At 32.9% G+C, this 7,048-nt stretch overlaps 1 long non-coding RNA gene across 1 annotated transcript; it reads right to left on the reverse strand.

Annotated features, from left to right (window-relative positions):
- Positions 1-518: 518 nt before the first annotated feature.
- LOC145107484 (uncharacterized) lies at positions 519-2,184 on the reverse strand. Its single transcript, XR_013707881.1, has 3 exons — positions 2,099-2,184; positions 1,106-1,169; positions 519-575 (listed from the first exon to the last, which is right to left on the reverse strand). It is a non-coding gene; the product is annotated as an uncharacterized LOC145107484 (long non-coding RNA).
- Between the last annotated feature and the right edge of the window lie 4,864 nt (positions 2,185-7,048).

Consider the following 7,048-nt stretch of genomic DNA (forward strand, 5'->3'; position numbering starts at 1 on the left):
GGGGGCCCGTATCTCCTAGTTGCATGTTATGTGTATGGTATGTGGTAGTTTAGGGAGACTCACTAAGCTTCGTGCTTACAGTTTTCAGTTTTGGTTTCAGGTACTTCCGGTAGCAAAGGGAAGGGCTCGGGATGATTGCAGTGCATACACTATTTGTTTAGCCTGGGATGTTTATACTCTGATATTTTGGTATACATTGATATGATGTTTGAGATATTATGACATGTGTTTTGGATAACTATGATTTTATTAATACTTGAAAACGAAATTTTTGGTCTGTATTTTGGGATGTTTCAGCTATTATGAGTGATACTTGATAAAAGGTACTATCTTTCAATCCTTAATTGTCACACCCCGATCCTTGTCGGAATCGATCGAGGCGTGATATATTGTTCAAAGTCTCATGACAACTATGTTATAATATGATTAGATTCAATTAAGTACTAAGTATGCAAACAAGATCCACAACATACAAATACAAATCCAAATACGAACAACATTTATTACATCAAATTTAAATAGTCTTGTGGATTTCTAAGGCACAACCTATTTTTCATCAACTTCATTCTTCAAATCTGCATCATGGGTAAAAACAGGTCAATTACGAGAGTTGGTGAGTAATCTAATTTTAGTAGAGAAAATTGTGAAGTTGAAACCTTTATAATTGGAAATTTGTTTTCTTTTGAAGTCGGCAAACAATTGTATTTGAGATAACGGTTTATAAATCAAAAATTGATTAACAAATGATAACAACAACAATAAGTCCTCACCCTATATATACATATGTATATATATATATATATATATATATATATATATATATATATATATATATATATATATATATATATATAGGATGGAGCATCTAATCATCATACACACTCAACCACGTGCGATCAATCACCTTAGCGTCCCACGTGCGGTAATGCACTACAAGTACATGTAGCGTAAACAAACAATAGTTATACAATTAATGACTCACGTATAAATGTCCCAACAATGTCTCAATTGTGATAAAACAATAAAATGAAGTTGGAATATATTAGAACCACATGATACACCCCAAAAGTATTGAAAATTATAAAGTATGGGGTAGATTACTCACATTAGTCCCAAAACGAAATGCGTGTGTCGTACGATAGACGATCCGGGTCAAAATGGCGTAGAACCTAATATAATTAATAGTTTTGGTTTAGGAACTGCTAAACGAGAATGGAGTATTAATACAAATAATTAGACACATATTCTTATATTAGATGAATTAACAATAATTCATTTTGATTATAATATTAAGGTATTTATTTGTTAAATGAATTTTAAATTGAATTACTTACTTTGCATAATTAATTTATATTTTCAATTTAGGCCAGATTTTAATAATTTCTTATTAAAATAATAACTTGCCCAATTATAATTATTTACAGATTTTAACAATTATTTATATGAAATAATCATTAAAATGCATTTTTACATGCTTAAATACTTAGGAAAATAGTTTTAAATAGTAAACAGTATTGAAAAATTATGAAATTATTAGGAAATCATTATTTCATACAATATGAATTACTGTAAAATTTGTATATTTTTCTGAACTGTTTTAGTATTTATTTAATATTTTAATGATTAAACAACACAAAATTCGGAAAAAATAGTAAATGATTCTCAAAAAATCTGTAAAATTAACCATAGTTTTATAACATGATGTAGAGCTCAGTGTATAAGTTTCAGATATTTGTGACTATGGGAAGTATTTTTTATATATTTCATTATTAATTAATCAATAAAATCATAAATAATAGTAAAAAGTAATATAAATGCATGAAACTTCATATATCATGTTTAATCAGTATACAAGTCATCCCAGAATTTTCTCAGAATTTATTGAATGCAAAAAGTATTTTATGTGAATTATTGCCCTACTTTATTGCAATAATTATAGTAATTCAATAAAAATAAATTATTTTCTGAAAATTTCCAGAACTTCTTATTTTATTGATGGGATTCTGAGAAAAATCAGGTTTATGCATAAAATGAGTTTTAGATATTTTGGTGGATTTAATTTGTTTCTTGTATGAATATGAAACTTTTAACAACATACCTTGATGAATGCTTCAAGAGGGATGAAGATTTGAGTATAATAGATTGTTCTTGGATGGAATATGAGTATTCTTGGAGGAAATTTCGAGATTGAGAGTTAGAGAAAGAATAGAGAAGGTTTAAGTGGTGAAGAGAATAATGTGTTGGGAGAAAAAGGAAAGGAAAGTGGATGGGAGGTGTGAGTGGGAGACCATGGGAATAATCTTTTTGCTTTTGGTGGTCTTCATAATTTCCCACTAACACAAGCATCTTTTACATAATTAATATAAGAGTTTTATAAAATTTAATGTAAAGTTTATAAAAATAGAGTTTTATAAAATTTAATGTAAAGTTTATAAAAATGGAGTTTTATAAAAGATGAGTTATTATTTGATTATAACAATCTACTTTGATTTGAAGTTTAATTATAGCATTCAAGTTTGATTCTTTTAAATTTAATTAGAGCATTATACTTTGATTTGATTTTAATATGGTATCATAATTTAATTTGATTATAGTTATAACGTTGTACTATACTATGTTGCTATTAACGTCAATTTATATCGTAGTGTATGAGTTTCGATCCTATTAGCGTCAAGTAATCCTTAGTAGGGTTTGAATGAGATTGCGAGAGGTTTCGTTTGTGATCTTTTTGAGTGTCCGGCTTCGCAACGCAAGGTCCATAGACCCCGTTAAGCCATGATTTAGTGTCCAACATAATCCCGATGATTGTGCAATAGTGTTTTATCGCTTTGGTTCATTGTTTAGCACTGTTAAGGCTAAGGAAAATCAAACACATGAACTTTCCAAATGATGTTTTCTCATTAAAATAGCGAATTATACAGTGATTACATAACGTAAACCCTATCATACAAGGGTTAATGGAGTTGACCGGTTTGACTAGTTGACTTTGTTTGACTTTGACTTGACCGAAATTTGATGGTTGTCACATCATCCCCCCGTTAGAGGGAATTTCGTCCCGAAATTTGCATTTTGATTGGGACTTCAAGAGTTTGGAAAAAGATATGGAAAACTTTTCGTAGTACAAGAAATTGATTATGGTGACGAACAACCCTCCTGATGTCACATGATGACCTTGGAAATTTCTTATTGTAACTTGAACTGAATCAATTTAAAAGGAGTTTATTGTTTTGGGATGATAGAGTATTCTATGTGTGCTTTTATACTCCCTGTTTTATCCTTGGTATTACCACTATGAATATTTTATAACGTAGTTAGCGAGTTCCATCATTACGAATGTTTCAACAAATTTTGACGAAATTTGCATTATAAGTCCTACAAGTTCTTTTATAGTCGATTGACGTAAACTAGTCGTATATCATTAAGATTGCAAGGGCATTTTGGATGGGTGACCCCGCCTTAAGCCCACAACCAGACAAGGAACAGGGAATGAGGCGGAATCACACATTCTAAGTCCATAGAATCTTAATGATATATGACCATAATGTTTACACTAGCCCTCATAGATTCCAGGGGCGTAGTATTATTGGGCTAGAAGTAGGAATTGTAGTTCAAAATAAAATAGTTATAGGCCTGCTATCTTCAAACTTGGGCTTTGGCCCCTCCCGATTCCTAATCAGAATGGTCCAATACTCCCAATTCTCCAAGCGACCAAGCGGTATCAAGAAATCAAAATCGATTCATCTCCATTTTCCCAATTCGCTGCCTATCTCGCCTGCTGTTCGTTTGTCGCTGTCTCGCCAAGTCAGTCGCCTGGGCTCACTCTCGCCAATCGCCATCGCCAAGTGCCCAAGTCCCCATTCTCACTTCACAGAAATCAGGTATGTAATCCCGAGACCCAAATCTTGTTCAGATGTTCTTTCTTTTCTGATTGTAAGATTGTTGATTGTTGGTGTTGGCGTATTGCACTACTGCTGCTGTTTTCTGTCAATTTGTTGCCTATTTATACGTTACTACTGTCTTACTGAGTTTCCTTTTAATTTGGCTGTCATTTGCGATTTGCCAATTTGCCAATTTGATTTATAAGTTATGAACTTATAGATTTGGTTATTGATTTGGTTATGCTTAACAGCTTGTCAGCTTCAAACAAAACTGAAAAGTGACAACAAAGATTGATTTGGTTATTGTTAAATGAGTTATTGGTTATTGTTCTAATTTTGAATTTGATTTTGTTTTGATTGGATCAATTGTTCCTTCATTTTGATTTTTCTAGATATAATCATGGGAAAGATGAAAACATTGAAAGAGAAATTGTTGTCTGCTTACTAATATATCATTCATAATCTGTTTTTAAAGACATTAAAGACTGTCGGGCTGAGTTGTAATTCTTTTTCTAGGTGTTTTTGGTGTTATTTGTAGAAAACAATCTGTTTTTTTTTTTTAATTTCAGTTTATAATATTTTCGCCCCCCCCCCCCCAAGTTAATTGTTCAAGCTCCGTCACTGATAGATTTACTAGTAAAAACCCTGAGTTTTTTTTTACATAGATGATAAGACTTATTTGGGTTTTGCCGTGTTCTCAAGATTCATGGTTTATATACTTGAATCGATGCTAGTTTTAGTAATAAAAAGAAATTTTGAATTTAAACGTCGAGGTTAGAAGCTTGTACTGATACTTAAGGGGTTAAAAATAAAATTTTATTAGTTACCTATAGCGACACACAAGTCATAATTTGCATGTGTGAAGACTTGGAGTACTTTCTAATTGGTTCGTGTGTGAAGACTTGGAGTACTTTCTAACTGGTTCATGTGTGAAGACTTGGAGTACTTTCTAATGAAAAGTGTGCTACTGGGGAAATTTGAAACTGGTACGTAGCTTCAAAGTCAAGAATATGCGGTAGGCATGTGATGTATTAAATGCATGAGGCACATAAGTCATAATTTGCGGCAACATATACGTATATGTGTGTGAATTGAAGAAGAAGGTTATAGTTCAAAGACCATATATATTCATTTCCTCTTTATTTGTTATTAATTACTTCTCCCACTTCACTTATATAAATCATCACATTCTTACCGCAACTTTTAACTTCTCCCTCACAAATGGATCCACCTGCAGATCATCAAAACCCCATAGATGACCTCGATTGGTTTCAGTACTTTGATCATCAAGATCTTTTCAGGTATATATAAACGTCACTCATTACCCCATCTTTCGCACAGAAAAGTTATTTTGTCTATATTGATCAAAACATGGTTTGGATTTGTAGTGATAAAAAAGAGTCTTTCATCGTGTTGGATTTGATTATCTTGAGTTTTTTTTTTTTTTTTTTTTTTGGATTTTTGCAGTGGTGACATGCTCGACCATCATGATTACGAGTTGTCGGAAAAATTGCATGAAGTGCTCGATCAGAACGTTTCCACAGTACTTAACAAAGATCAAAACATCATTTCTAGAAATGAGTTTCACGATTTGGATCCCCTTAAAGACATAAGCTTATGGGATTGTTGGGAGGATGGTAATTTACCATTGGTTAGTTTCAGTGAAGACTGTAAATCCGGTGGTGAGGCTACAGGTAGTTCTAGTGCTGCCACCACTGATCACGGTGGCCGGAAGGTGGCAAATAGATTGAGACCATTGGAGTTTGAAGAGATAGCGAAGTACTTTGAGATGCCGATAATCATGGCAGCAAAGGAACTAGGGATAGGGTTAACATTGTTGAAGAAAAGATGCAGAGAGCTAAACATAAACAGATGGCCTCATAGAAAACTTAAGAGCCTTCAATCCCTCATTCAAAATGCCAAGGTAAACTACGATAATAACCTTCTATACATTACTCATGCATGTATGCATGCACTTGGTAACCAAAGTTGTTTTGGTATTTTCTAAAATTTTAATTATTAGTTTCTTTATAACATAAACATAGGCCCTAGGCATATGCCACATCGAATCAATTGTTTTACTACGATTTCTGATTTATATTTACATAAACTTAACTCATTGTAAATTTTATGAACTCACACGAAAAATATATTGCATCTACCTAAAAAAACTAGGAGTTGGGATTAAAGGAGGAGGTAGAGACGTTAGCAGGGCACAAGAAGATGATGGAGAAATTGCCAGGTATGGAATTGACAGAAAGAACAAAGAAGCTTAGGCAAGCTTGCTTCAAAGCTATTTATAAGAAGAGAGGACTTAACAATCCTTAGTCCTTACCTTTTCTTTTAGCCATTTTGTTATAATTAGTGGATTTTAATCTACATTGTATGTGTTTTTCTCTTGATAGATTGATACCCTTTTTAGTTTCATTGTGTTTGTCTATTGATTTTTTATGCAGAAAATTTTGTATAATTTGGGTATTATAGTTTGTATTATGTATTTAGCTATATTCTAGATTGCCGACACGACTACGCTGACGACTCTATACCAGAGGTCTATATAAATAGACTTATGAATTTAGTAGGAATAACTTGATTATAATCTTGTTATTTGTTCCATGTCTGATCCACTCCTAAGATTCACTCGACATGCCCCCAGTTATGTGTAATTAAAATTTTATTAGACTGTTGATCCTAATGAGTCTACCCTAAGTCCACAACCAAACAAGGAACATGTCAACTATGAGAAACACGCATATGGACTTGTGAGTTATTTGTAAATTGATTAGGGAAATAAAGTTTTTTTTTTAGACATTGTTGGGTAAAATAATTGTAAAACACTTGTTGGGCCATGGTTAGGAGTGTTGGGCACCTTTTGGGCTTTCCATGGTTACTAAATGTGAAACATGTAGCACTTGCGTGAGCCCCCACAAAACTAAGTTTTCACATTTCTTTCCCACTTCTAGGCCCATTAGGGAACTTAATAGTCCAATGAGTTGGCCATTTTGGAGTGTATCCTTTCGGATACGTTTGATAAGGTCGGGTATTTTGATGGCTCAAAAGTAATGTGAATGACGCGCTTTGGCCTATAGGTTTGGGAACTCTCGCCTTTGGTCCCCAGATAAGCAAACTGGTCCCTCGGTTGATTGGGATGTATACGAATGCTTACCTAG

This window comes from Lactuca virosa, chromosome 4 (genome assembly GCF_052849685.1).
Source record: "Lactuca virosa cultivar CGN04683 chromosome 4, Lactuca_virosa_CGN04683_v6, whole genome shotgun sequence".
In the NCBI taxonomy this organism is placed as follows: Eukaryota; Viridiplantae; Streptophyta; class Magnoliopsida; order Asterales; family Asteraceae; genus Lactuca; species Lactuca virosa.